The sequence below is a fragment of the Capra hircus genome, chromosome 21 (assembly GCF_001704415.2).
Source record: "Capra hircus breed San Clemente chromosome 21, ASM170441v1, whole genome shotgun sequence".
In the NCBI taxonomy this organism is placed as follows: Eukaryota; Metazoa; Chordata; class Mammalia; order Artiodactyla; family Bovidae; genus Capra; species Capra hircus.
In genome coordinates, this window is record NC_030828.1 from 13,648,989 (window position 1) to 13,663,426 (window position 14,438).

The following is a 14,438-nucleotide window of genomic DNA, read 5'->3' on the forward strand; positions in this document are numbered from 1 at the left end:
CTCTAGGGAGAAGGATGCTCCTAGGTAGTGAGCCAGCCAGCCCTTTCGGTAACCTTGGGCGGCTTGGCTGGCAGGGAGGGTCCCCCCCTCAGTCTCATAGTTGCACAGGTCTTGATTCATTCATTTCACAAATATTTACTGAGCACTTACTGTGCGTCAAGCCCTAATGTGAGCATGGGTAGGGGGTGGGTGGGTCACACCCGCCAACAAAACAGAGGGAAACAGCCCTGCCCATCTAGATTTCATATTCTCAGACACGTTTTTCTGCTCGAGTATCACCTTAGAAATCTTTCACTCTCGGAGTTGGACTTCCCTCTCTCTGTGCTTCAGGGTCCTACCCTCCCCACGAGGCTGACTTGGTCCTGGATCAAGGATGGCTCTCCCAGGGCTTGTATCTGTCGCAGCTTAGAGTGTATGCATTTTCTATAGCTTCTATCCCTAGCCTTTGGGGACTGAGTGGACCCCTTTGCCAAGTTTAGACTGGAGGGTAGTGGGGGCAAGTTTCAGGGAAACCAGAGCTTAGCATTGGCACCAGCAGGCTTTCAGTGGAGTGGGGGGGAAAATGCAGGGCTCCGGGGCCTTGGGGATGGCCCAGGCACCGGTCAGATGCAGCCTGTGGCATATTCCCTGGGCGGCCCAGACTCAATACAAATTAATTCAACTGCGTGTTGTGACCTGAGATCCTGGTACTGCTGGAGTTTAGCTGTCTTCAGAAGGCAGCAGTTGAGGAAAGGACTTGATCCAGCCCTAAGTGTCTTCCGGATGCGTTCATTTGCATTCTCTCTTGTGTCAGTCACATAGATTGAGGAATGGGATGGGCCCCATATTTGCATGATTGCGATCTGAGCTCCTGTAAGCCCTGCCTGTCACCGCAGGGTGGGGGCGTGGCCTGCTGGCTGGGCCGCTCCCGCCCATCCAAGTCATTTGCAACCCGCGGGGTCCCGTGGCCTCCTGCGCTCCGGGCCAGGGGTCAACAGAGGGCCAAAACACGCCTGTGCTTTCCTGCCACGTTCCGCAAAGGGGCTTCTCACTGTCCCTTGGCCTTAGACATCAGCTTGAGGAAGCAAACGTGAAACACAGCTCCTTCCCCATGGTCCCCAGTCAGACCAGCCCCACCAGACATTTCTTGGTCTCTTCTGTAGACTTGGCCAAGACTTCAGCAAGGCTGAGGCATGGGGTGGGGGCGGGGGTGGTAGGCTGAGCCACACAGAGTTCTCAGAAACCGTCACCAGGGCCCTCCCAGGCCCCCGATAACCATTTCGCCTCCCCCAATCCTGTCCTGTGAGGAGGAGAAGTCCTCCACTGTAAGTCTAAGCTGGCATATTTCAGCCCCTAGGGGCGCTCGCGAGATGCTGAGATGCCGGCCAATCACAGAGCAGCCCACCCATACCCTCCGGGGGTGGACAAGGGGCCTTGTCCCTTGCTAAATCCGGATGTGGGCCCGCGGGTGGCCCTTCTGTCTTAAGTCCCGCGGGAGACTCTGATGCGGGCAGGGCAGGCGCTCCATCCACCCCCCATCCCGCACCCCCGTCTCCCACCCCCGTCTGGAGACAGCTTCCTGGGAGGACAGAGGAGCCCCTCAGGTCTCGTGAAACTCCCGAGTCCCGGAGTCAGGGGCGGACGAGTGAGGGCAGGGTGGTTCCGTGCCTTCCTCGAGGCAAGCAGTCCTCTCGATAGGAGGGCTCTTGCTGCGTCTTCGGCATCTTCCTCTGTGAGTAAATGAAGTGGTTAGGCAGGGTCGCTGGGGTCCCCTCGTCGCCCAAGGTGTGGGCATATTTTGGGGGATATTTTAACGGGGCCCGGGGGGGGCTATCCCATCAGGTTCCATGGCATGCTGACACATGCTTTTAAAAACTGTGTTGCTTTAAAAGTATAAACCCTGGAAGCATCCTAGAGGGCGTCTTAACAGCTGACCCAGGGTGAGCGTCTCTCCCAGCCTGGGCGACCACCGCTTGCTTCCCTACTGGTCATGGTGATGCTGGGCTAAGAACAGCAATTTTCTTCCTAAGACACAATTCTCCTCCAAAGGAGCATTCTGGGCGTGGAGAGGAAACACACCCACCCATCCTTGTAGAATTTCTTGGATTTTCTCTTTTAAATGTGTCCTAGCAGGCCGTGTCCATGTGTTCCAGGGTCAACAGAAGGGGCCTGGCAGTAATCGGTTGGGTCTCACTATTTGATTGCTTTTTTAGAGCCCAGTAAAGGTGACTGTTGTTTCTGAGGGCCCCTGGAAACACTCTCGTGGGTCACATTGTCAGGACCAGCTGAGCATTCTGGATGCCTGCTTCGGCCCCTGCAGCCCCTGCACCCCCCAAAACTCCGCACACTCCTGTTAACGGCTTCAGTCAGAATCAAACAAGATGTGTGCCCTGAGCCGGGATGCAGTGGGGTCAAGCAGAAGGAAAGGGCAGAGTCCTACAATAAACTGTTGATACTTATCTCTGATATGGCAGCCGCTCTGGGGGCCAGGGCAGCGGCTTCCTCCCTTCTGTATTCAGGCCCCTTCCCGGGAGCTGGGGAAGCTCTCAGGGAGATGGTTGCGGAAATGAAAAACAACCCCCCATGAGAGGCCTCTTTTGAGAACAAACTTCCAGACCTTCCTTCAAATGGAGGTGCACTGAGCGGAGGCTGACACCTCCCAGAGGTGCGAGAGAGAGTGTATGGATGTGTAACCCTTCATTTATATCACTGCCCAGTTGACTCTGTCCCTAGGTTGCCAACATCCCTGCTTGTCGTAAGGAATCACGTGTCTAGTCACTTAGCGGACTGATAAAGGAAGACTTGGGTCTTTGAGGTTGTGTTAGGGTAGGCCAAACTGCTATAACAAATAGACCCAAAATATGAGGGCTCCAACACAAAAGACGTTTATTTCTTTCTCGCATACTAGTCCAGTGCGGTAGCTCCACATGATTGACACGGGGGAGGCAGGAGCAAGCTCTCTGCTCTAGAGAGTCCCTGAGGCACCCAGGCCGACAGTGGCTCTGCCATATCTGAAAGGTGGCTTCCCAGGTTGCCACCACAGTCAGCACCCCTCCAGGCACAGGAGGAGGGAAAAGTGGAGGGGTCATGGCTGCCTGAAGGAGGGACACCCCCCGTCCGACCACTTTGCAGAGAACGCGGCCCCCCGGTCCCACCTAACATCGTGACTGGGAAATGGAGTAGAAGCTGCTGAGCCATATATACGTAGCAACCCTGGAAGCAGGGGCCAGATTTGGGGTTCACAAGAGATCCTGTGTCTCCTTGTCCAATGACCAGCCCGCTACGAGCACTAATCTTGCTGCTGGAAGTGCTCTGCGCCCCCAGTTTCATGCCTATGTGGACTTTCTCATCAAAGGCTCCAAGGACCACGATAAGCACAAGACTCTGGGAAGAAAAACAGGAGGGGTCTCGTCTTTCAAATGCAGTTTTTTTTTTTTTTTTGTCACTTGACATAGTGACACAGAGGAGGGAGAAAATAAATCCAGAGAGGCTGCTTGCACGGGGAAGCCCATTCTTTGTGGTCCTGGGAGCCTGGGACCATGCCTTGGTTATCATGGGGCCCCCAGAAATGCGCTAGGTCGCTGATGGTGTCACGGGGCCCCTGGAGATGGCAGAGGCTCTCCTGCTACTGTATGGATGGCTACTATTTTCTGTGATGCTGGGGGTGGGGGTGGGGAAGGCAACGTGCATCCTGACTGCCTGCCTCACGAGAGGCCTTTAGCTTGGCTGACCCCACGTCCTCATGTTCCTTCTGCCTGCACCCCAGCCCCCCATCCCATTAACTTTCTTACGCAAATCCTCCAGCTCCGGCCTCTGCGGGAGGAGGTCTCTGATTATTCTTGGGCTTGCACGTTTCTACCACCGCCTTTGAAAGCGCAGTTGCAGAGGCACCCTGCTCAACTCTCACTGTCTTGGTCCTCATCTTGGGCACTTGTGGGCAGCTTCTTGTATTGCTTGGACTGTCATGTCCATGGTTTCAACGCTTACCGTGTCTTCCCAGTGGCATTGTAAGCTCCTTAAGTGCTGGGAAAATCTGTCTCGTCTTTGAGGGTTGGGAATTTGTCTCATCTTTGGAGGCTTCCTGGGGGCTTGAGTGTGGTGTGGTGAGCATTCTGTAGATGCTTGGAGCGATGGTGGTTGTTAAGAACTTGGGGGAAAGTCTAACAGTGACTTGAGCTGGAGACGTAAATGAATTCAGTTCTAGGATGGTGGGCGGCTGACAAAAATCCCTCTAATTAGGCTGGTCCCAGGTGTCCAGGAGCCAAAGAGGAGACTCAGCAAGAAGAGAGGACAAAAAGGATGGGCTCCCAGCTTTGCTCAGCGAACTCAGCCCTGTGGGATCGGACCCTGGTGTGCAGCAAGCACTCCGGGGCTCGGAGCTGTTGGGGTTACGCCAGGGTGCTGGCCACCTGAGGGATGTTACCAGAAACACTCAGCTCAGTGGACAGGATGAGAGATTCCTAGACATTGGGGGGGGGTGGTGCGGGGTGAGGCCAAGCCAGGGTGATGAGAAAGGGATGCAGCCGGAAGAGGGGTCTGTGCTGGGGAAGGAGCTTCACCCACCCTTTCTGCTTAATCCCCACAGGGACCTCTCAGACAATGCTCCTTGCCCTGAGAGAGGAGAGGGTGCTGCAGGGAGGGGCATCACTTGTTTCCTGTGTCCAAAGTGCAAAGATGTCGGGGTCTCACTCTCCTTAGGCTGGAATTTAAAGGCGTCCAGGTACCCCTAAATACCATTCACTTAGGAAGTGGGTGACAAACTCAGTTTTATTTGAGAGTCAGGGTCCGGGAGCCCTGACTCCCGGATACTCTCCTGGGATGAGTGATTCTCTCCTGGGATGCATAGTATTTCTTCAGCAGGGAACAGAAAGGGTGCTTCTGCTGGGCACACTGGCCTGGGATGTGCATGTGGGCTGTACCTCCGAGCAGGGTGTGTCCCTTGGAAATTTACTCTTCTCCCGGGGTCTTTCCCACAGGGCCTGGCCCTCCACCCATCGCCCAACCTGGGGGCTGTGAGATTTTTGCCTCCTCAACCTAAAAAGTGACAGGAAGTATGCAGGGGTGAGTGTTGGAGAAACACGAGATTCTGGAATGACATCTGTACAGCGCACTGTCTGCTGAGGCAGCTCATCCCCTGCCTTTTCTATGGTCCAGATTCCAGGAGCAAAATCTCCAGTGTCTCATCCACCTTGCCTGGCAGCTCTGCCAGGGCCTCGAGCGCTCCCTGTGACACACCCTGGGGAACAGGGAAGGAGGGAAGCCCCAGCACCAATCCCTGCTAGCCCTGGTCCTTTCTGACACCTATGCCGAGGCTGCCGGGGGCGCCTGGGTGCGCACGGGATAAATAACACCCATCTCCTAGGGCAGCACTTCTTAAACTGCCAACTGCCACCCGAGAGTGTGCTGTGAAATAATTCAGTAGGTCAGGACAATGTGAAATAACCGCAGAAAACAGAGTGAACTGCACATAGGTTAAGTCTTGTTCGGTGAAACTTCTGTTTCATCTTTAGGTGCACCAACGGGTGTTTCTTACGGGAGCCCACTTAAAGAGGTTATTGCTTTTGCAGTAGTCCTGGTTAAAAAAAAAAAAAAATCTGAACGACTCTCCCAGAGTATCTCAGTTGATCCTGCTTACTCCTAGAGTTATGCAGAGTGAGAGGGAAGCCCAGAGTGAGAGAGGGGAAGAAGAAAACCTTCCAAAAGAAGGGGGGGACTTTCTTATTGGCTTCTGGGCCTCAGTGTGAAATACCTGCCCTGCCCCTGGAGTGTCTAAGGTCCTGTCTGGGCCTGGGGGACCACCATGAGTCTTGCGTCTCCACCCCTTCTTGGAGGAGGCCTTGCCAAGACTACCTGGGGAGGAGGGGCCGCCCTTAGGGAATTTAATGAAAAGAGGTTCTGCAGCAGTTAACTGAGAGTGTAAATTACATGTCCTGGGACTTTCCTTCATCCTGGGAATCCCTGTGAATTTCTGACATGCGCAGACTGGAAGAGAAGCCCCTTCTCCTGGGATCTTTCCCACAGGGCGTGGCCCTCCACCCCTCCCTCCCTGTTGAGCACCCCCCGACCCCACAACTCCTCCAGGTGGAGAGGGACTGGAAAAGACAGTCTTTGAGGCCACTGGGGCTCTCTTCCTGGTGGGTCAGCCCCACAGTGGCCCAGGGAGACCCTGTGAAGGGGCTGGGGGGCGGCAACAGTCCTGGGGTGGAGGGAGTCTTCCAGAATGGGAGCTCTTGGTTGAAGTCCAAGTGTTGACAGGTGTGGCTCGCTACAGGATACAGGAGTGAAAAAGAAAAAGCAAGGGAGAGAGAGGACAGAGGTGGTCCTCAAGGGTCCTCAGAGTCAAAAAAGAAAATGAGAAGGGCCTAACTGGTAGCGAGGGAGGGTCCCTGAGCATAGGCATTCCCGCCGGAAGCAGGGCTTTGCTAGTATCTTTCCAAGCTGCAGCATCTTTAGAAGAGCCGTGGTCATAATTGCCCCCAAGCCACAGGCTATAAACCAGGGCTAAGAAATACTACTGCCTAGGTCATTCCCACAACTGTGTTCTTCCTCCAAGTCTTCAAGGTCAGGGCTGGGAATTTGTTTTCTCTTCCCATTTCCCTTCTTCTTCGCTTGCTTGTGTTTTTGAGCTGGAAGAGGTCTCTGCAGGACCAGTGTTTACAAGGAGACGGGGGAGGGGGAGTGGCCCCCTTCTGCTCAGATGTCCTCCTCGGGCTTGGTCCAGGGAGCCCGACTGGGGCAGGGCTTGTCCATGCGAGGCGTGCTTGCTCCATCCAGCAAGAGTCCTTCCAGAGATTAGCACCTCTCCTGGCTGTTTATCATGACCTCCCACCTTCACAGTGGTTCCTGGGGTTTCTCCACACGCCAGAATGCAACGACAAGCCTGCATCCTTCAACTTGAGGTTGTTCAGAGTCGTGTCCTTAGAATGCGTGACCACCGTGTACTTACTCTGCCCTCCCAAAGTCTTTTCCAAACATCCCCTTTCAAATCTGAAAGACAGAATGTACGAGAGAAAACTGAAACAATCCCGAGAAATAGCTTTTTCCGGGAAAGCCCAGAGTCCCTGGACTGGAAGGGGCTCCGCTCGGCCGTTTCCGTCTGGCCCCGGGGCTGCGGGCGCATTCTCTTGGTGGCCGCCCTTGAGTCAGGTAGGAGCACATAAGACCATTGAGACTGGCTCTCCTTCTGGCTCTTAAGGGCCATCAGCGCTTTCTCCGGGTGGACAGTTCAACTGGGGGATTTCGAGGAAAGTTAAAGAGAAAGGGCGCCTTAGTCCATTGGCCTTGCCCACAGCCTTCTGCCATTTCCAAGGGCTCGTTGGCGTAGCCCTTGAAGACTCTTTGCTGGTCTGGGTTGGACCTCTCTCTTACTATTTTCTATCCCTATTCCACAGTATTTTCATAAGCCCTCATTCCTTCTGGGGGTTCAGATCATGCTCTGCACATGTCATTTCCTCCCTGTGGCCTGTCTCAGCATCATCACCCTTTGCACCCTTTGCGTCCTCTTGCCTTTCACGGTGGTTTCCAGACATAACGCCAAGCTCCAGATCTACTGAGCCCTCTTGTTTTGGCTTAACTTTGAATTTTTTTTTTTAAAGCACCATCTTCTGGTTACAAAAAATTTTATACTTTCGGCAGAAAATATGAAAAAGGCAGAAGAGTATAATGGGGGAAAAAATCATCATTCTGTCCTCAGACATAGTCACCCTGTACATCTGGGTGGATTAGCTGTCTTTTTTCCTCTCCATGTCTCCATTATGGAGATGATTTATCAAACTGATATCACACTGTCAACGTAGCTTCTCAGTCTGAGCAGCTAAGATTGTAATTTCCCAGTCAGGGCTCTCCCCCAACCTGACGTTTATGGACCAGACAGTGGCCTTTTGAATGAGGGAGTATCCCAAGCCCATTGCTCAGAAACTTCTAAGAAGTGCTCATTTATACGCCCATCGGCAGTGTGCAAAAGTGCTTGTGCCACTTCATCTGCCAGTGTGGTGTCTGAGAAACACGCACAGACGCAGGTGGATTTGGGGAGGAGGGTGCCCACGAAGGGGAAATGGTGGGAGGTGAGCCGGCAGCGGGGGGAGCCCTCGGGTCTGACGCCTGGGCAGGCAGGAGCAGAAAGGATTCGGTAGGACAGTCTTAGACTGCCCTCCGACTTTGAGAACATTTCCGACAGGGTTGGGGATCCCCAGCTCAAGTTTCTAGCAGGCGGGTTTCCGAGACTCAGGCAGGAGTGAACTGCTCCAGAAGCCTCCTGGCTCTCCAGACTTGGTTAGGGACCCTTCGGGGCAACAAGTACGTGGGCAGCTGGAGCTGTCAATCAACGCTGCTTCCCCGGGGCAGGCTGTTCCACCCGTGGCCACCCTATCTCACCCAGTCCTCTGTGAATACCATCAAAGTGTGGAATGATTAGCTGCAACAATGGTCCCGTTTTGCTGACGTGCCTTTTTCTGATTAACCTTGAAATCAACCATTTATCATTCTTCTAACACATCCTGTGGCTGGCTTCCCAGTTTCTCCATGACTCTTTCCCTTACTGATGTAGAGAAGTATTTGCTGGATATTAAGCCTACTGTTCGTTTCTCGCAAATATTTTAAACCGCTATCGTTTATGTTTTGTGTAGGGTGTTTTTGATACTGTCTTTAAATAACTCATTTTTCTGTTACAGTCTCCACTTTCATTTGCTTCCTGCCCGGAAAGTGTTCGCCCACTTTCTACTGGTTTGGATTTTTTTTTACTAATTTATTTTTTTTGGATTTTCTGTTTTTTTAAACTAGTGTTTTTTTACAAAAACGCTAGAGGTTTTGGATTTTTTTTTTTTAAACTAATATACTGGATTTCATCTGGGGGTATGGTATGAGGGAGGGATAAAATTTGATTCTCCTCCCAAAAAAAGCTGCTTTTTCCCAATTCAACCAACTATTACTTTTTTTTTTTTAAATGGAAGTAGAGTTGATTTACAATGTTGTGCAAGCTTCTAGTTTACAACAAGGTAGTTAGTTCAGATATGTACATATATATATATATATATATATTCCCTTTCAGATGATTTCCCATAATAGGTATTGAATATGTATATATATAAAATATAGTTTCCTTGCTATACATTGTTGCTGCTTCTGCTGCTCAGGCGTGGCCAACTCTTTGCGACACCATGGACCATAGACTGTCCGCCTCCTCTGTCCATGGAATTTTCCAGGCAAGAACACAGGCGCAGGTTGCCATTTCCTACTCTAGGGGATCTTCCCATCCCAGTGATTAAAACTGCGCCTCTTATTTTAAATCTCCTGCAATGGCAGGCAGATTCTTTACCACTAGCACCACCTGGGAAGCCCCCTGTTAATCTCAAACTCCTAATTCATTCCACCCCACTCCCCCACTATTGTTTTTGGTGATTTCTTTCTCAGATTTTTTAGATATAATAGATTTCAGAACTTCGTGGATTGGTCTTCATACTATTTCACCAGCACCACCCTGTTTAAATTACTTTATCAATAATAATGTAGTTAAATCTCTTAGGGAAGTATTTCCTTGACCTCTTGATACTCTTTAAGCAATCCTTAGCTGTTTTCATCTTTGTTTTTCCTTTCAGATGAGCTTTAGAATCTTTCACCAAGTTAAAGAAAAAATCCCACTGGAATTTAATTAGGATTGTATTTCACCCTAAAAACTAGTTCAACAGGATTAATGGCAACAATATATCTAATGTTTCAATCCAAGTTTATATCTTCCAATTGATTTTTTCCTATTAATCTCTATAAGAAGTTTGGGTTTTTAATATGTCTTGGATATTTTTCATTAGTATTATACATTTTTCAATATTCCTACGAATGCAAATCCTCCCCATATAGTCTGGTAGTTGTTGGAATATAGGAGAAGTATTGATTTGGGAGATTTTGGCATATTTATCTTATACCTTACCACTTCCTTAATATCATATTAATACTAAGAATTTTCCAGTTGATGCTTCTCTATTATCTTGGTCCATATCGTTCTGTAGTCTACGGATATTGAACATTTTGTGTCGTCCTGTCTATGGCAGAGTTTGAAGACAAGCTGGCAGGTTGTCTTGTTGCCTTGAGGGTTGAGTTTATTTTGAAACTTCAGATAGCTTTACAAGATAACATGAGATTTGGGGGTTTATTGAAATGAGGGCAGGGTTTGAACAAGGCAGTTTTGGAATGCCAAACCAACTGGCCTGTATTTCAGGGTGGTCCCTATCCTTTTCTCAACTGAATGGTCTGCCATCCCTGATGAATCCCGCGCGTGTGGGCACTTCTTGACTCTGGTTAACATGCAGTACAGTCAAAGTGGGTTTGAGACCTTCTGAGAGTCCTAACAGGTCCACAGGTTGGAAGAGCATGAGGTTGGGGAAGCTTGCACAGGCCAGCAGGAGCAGTGTCACCCTTCAAACAAGCCAATAGGCAAAAGCACCTCTAAACAAACACTCAAGACTTTTTCAGAGTCCTTGTCGTTGTATCTTTCCGTCAGGGGACCTAGGGGGCATTTCCCAGCTGCTGGCTCATGAGCTCTGAGAGGCAGGTGGGGGAATGAAAGGAAGTAACGGGCATGCTCAGTCGCTTCAGTCATTTCTGAATCCTTGCGACCCTATGGACACTGTGGGATTTCCCAGGCAAGAATACTGGAGTGGGTTGCCATTTCGTCCTCCAGGGGATCTTTCTGGCTCAGGGATTGTCTCCTGCATTGCAGGTGGATTCTTTCCCCACTGAGCCACCTGGCAAGCCCAGAGGAGGTTAAAGTCTAGTTAAAAAAAAAAATAACCTGTGGCTACATTTAAGCAGTTCCCCTTTAAGGCGAAGTGTGGCTGCTGTATGCATTACGGAGGAGGTTCACAGAGGCTCTGAGTGTCTTTAGGACCCCAGTCATTAAGGGCTGAGCTGTCACTTGGTTGCTGCCAGCTGCCAGCGTGCTTTCTGACCAACAAAGAGCTTTAAACACTTTCTCTTAGTCCTCTGGTGTTGGCTTTAGACCCATAATGTTAGTTAAAATTGGGAAGCAAAGGGAAACCTGATGCTGGATTACAAGTCAGCGTAGACTGTGAGCGTGAAGATGATTCTACGGATGCTTTGCAGGATCACCTTTGCCAGAATCTCTAGGTTGCCTGCATCTCATCAAAATCCTTAGTTTAAAGGACATTCTGAAGTGCTCTCACATCAAGAGTTGCCTCGAAAACCAGGACGTTTTCAAGAGGATGATGAACATGGGTTTCAGGGAGGCCAGAGTAAAAGCGTTCTTCTGCTGTGACGTGTTTTATGTGGAATGTGCGTGATCACTCTTACCATTTAGAAACGAAACCTAGAAACTGCGAACTCTGCCAGTATTTTCAGTGTGAAAATTCACATAATTAAAAAAACACACCTGTGTCTAGTTTTGAAGGTGTGTATAGCTAAATTTCAATCTTAGCTTTTAATTTTTGACTCCACCACACCAAACACAATGCGTGTTTATTCACATTTGTTGATGTGTACATTTTTTTGTCTGCCTCGAATCATTCTGAACAGGTGTAACCAGATACCCCCTTAGCCTAGGGACACATTTCTGAAATCACTTAATTGAGGTAAGATGCTCCATTAACTCTGAGCAAGGTAAGTTTCCTGTATCCTTCAAGAAAGGCACGTTTTCAAAAAGTCACCCCAGTAAAATAAAAGTGTGGGAATATAGCCAAGTTATGGGGGCAGAATTTGTAATAGCTGCTGGGGGGTTATAGGGCCAGTTGTCTATTGAAGTCGTGCCATGTACATGGAGGAGAGTTCAACTATTCCTACCCCTTCTACAGTGGAGGACTTGTACCTGGTTCATCTACACGTGGTCTTAAATTACTAATGTGAACAGTTATAAGACAACATTCTTACGTACCTGTACTAGAGTTTTTTATCTGATAGATGACAGTTTCTATATGTCTTGCTTTGTTACTAAAGTACAGGCTTCCTACACACATCAGTTAGCACATTTCAAAGTGTTTCTTGGAGTCAATACAAGCTAAAGCCTTATGTTATTTGTAAAAGATTTTTCCTTGGGATGATAAATAAGCCAATTGGCTTCTAGACCATTTTTGCTTCAAACTCTTTTTCTTTTATACAGCATGAGCTGAAGACAGCAGTATGTGGATTTAACTAAGAATGAAACAGCATTTTCTGAAACATAAAAAAATCAACAGTTGTAAAGCTTGGAAATAACTGCTTACTGTAGAAGTGTCAAATGATCTGAAATGATGTGTAATTAAAAAGTTAATGCTCAACTTCACCTGCACCCCACCCTTATCTCTTCCCAAAACATCTCCTTTTCCTGGATCTGATGGGCAAATTCTGGTTCTCCATCAAGCATTTATTTTACCTGAGATTTTTATTTCTTATGACAAAGAGAAATGTGTAATAATAATTTGATAAGATTGGATGTGGTCTTTGACCAGAAAGGTTTATTTTGGCTGGGGGCTCATCACATGATCACAGCTTGGTCTAACTCAATAAAACTGTGAGCCATGCTGCGTAGGGCCACCCAAGACAGATGGGTCATGGTGGAGAGGTCTTCAACAGTTATTATAAAACCAGCCACAAGGAGTTAATTAGAAGGAGCAGAGAGGGCTGATAGGCGGTGAGGTGAGAAATCCCTGCCTGGGATGTTTATTAGTGCTGGTGAGGGTCTGCTCCAAAAGAATAGCTGGCCAGTACAGTTTGGCATATTCAGGTTTCTAATCATCCCAAGCAAATATCACAGAAGGTTAAAGAGAGTGGTCCTGCGGCTGCTTAGTTGCTTTAGTCGTGTCCGACTCTGTAAGACCTGGTGAACTGCAGCCCGCCAGGCTCCTCTGTCCATGGGATTCTCCAGGCACGCCTACTAGAGTGGGTGGCCATGCCCTCCGCCAGGGTGTCTTTCTGACCCACTGATTGAACCCGCATCTCTTGCGTTGCAGGCAGATTCTGTACCATCTGAGCCACCAGGGAAGCCCAGAGAAGAGTGACGACCAGGTGCAGACATGATGTGGCCCTAGAGTAGAAGGTCAGGTTTTATTTACTAATATTTTTTCATTACTCCATGTACCAAGTTGAATACTATCAGTACTATTTATGGGTAAGTGGGTCAAGGGATTTTCTGTTTAGATTAACAGTCTTTTTCTAGAAGAACAGCCCATGGGAAAATATTCTCTTTTCCAGCTCTAAATAAGGAAGGCCCATTGCCTATGGTTAAAAAAAAAAAATCTTGGAATTTAGGTTTTCATAGTTAAATCTTTAGTGGAAGATATAGAATACATAAGAGAGCACCAAAAGGGGACCATATTCCCCATAGCAGACAGAATGGACCACACATACAGAAGGAATGTTGATATAACCCTCTTCAATTTTGTCTTTAAATTTAAAGAACTGATATTTTCTTTTAAAAAACCCACTTGAGCATCCTTCTTAGTTATGCAGAAACAGCAAGAGCAAGTAGTCATTTTTTAAAATGGATTTTCATTGTTGTAGATCCTTCTGTGACTTGCTTTGAATCTCCTGAATGCAAAACCAATTAGATGAAGAGATGGAGTATATGCGTAGGGGCTAGTCTTCTGAGGAAGACTCCCACCCCCAACTCCTGATATTCAAAAATCCTGCACTCCTTTGGGGGTACGTGAGGGTGTGCCAAAACTCAGGAGTAAGACAATCCCTTGAGAGAAGACCGCTGATGGAGGCTCAACAATAAGCAAGGTGCAAAGAACATGAGCTGGGGAAAAGGTGAGACTCTAGCACAGTGGTGATGGTGGAAGGAAGCAACCCTTTGACCCAACTAGGCCAGTGCACTGGATGGGCTTTGGAAAATAATGACTGAGTGTGAGTGTTGTGTTTGTGTGTGTTGCCTGTGTGGCAGGTGTGCTCAAAGGTGGAGAATCCTAGAGTGAACTTAACATCTAGGGAGTGGGACCATCTTCCCTTTAAGAAGCCTGTGTCCTGCTCTGGGACCAAACAACCAGGCTGGCATCCAGGGTCTGCACAGGGTCAATGTTCAACAGCGACGCCTTGTGGCTGTGAGACCCAACAGCCCGAGAGAGCTAGACATTCTCTCTTTCCTGGGAACCTTTGCAAGAGCCAACACAGTCCTCTTGTAGAAGCTCAGTCAGCCAGAGAAGGGCAGAGCAGAGTGAATCAGTTCCTATAAGCTGAGCTTTCTGACCTCTTATTCTCGTCAGCCTAGGTGCTTCTCAAGGAATCTCCGCAGAGAAAGGGTGTTGAGTGACAAGTGAGGACAGCCTTCAGACCTGCATGAGCTTTGTGCATCTCGAGAGGTGAACTGATTGGGGTCCAGACAGGCTGCACAAGAGATTCAGCTAAAGGGTTACTTGGGGGCAGTCACACATTTAGACCTGCCTCAGGGAGCATCGCCTGCCTGCTGGAAATTAACCTACATGATGATCCACAAAAGCAATGGGTCTGCTTTGGGCCGTGGTGATGAGAAACCTGTATGC

At 49.0% G+C, this 14,438-nt stretch overlaps 1 long non-coding RNA gene across 1 annotated transcript; it reads left to right on the forward strand.

Moving 5' to 3' along the window:
* On the forward strand, positions 1,685-13,704 carry LOC108638491. The gene is made up of 3 exons (XR_001919839.1): positions 1,685-1,711; positions 12,912-12,997; positions 13,462-13,704. It is a non-coding gene; the product is annotated as an uncharacterized LOC108638491 (long non-coding RNA).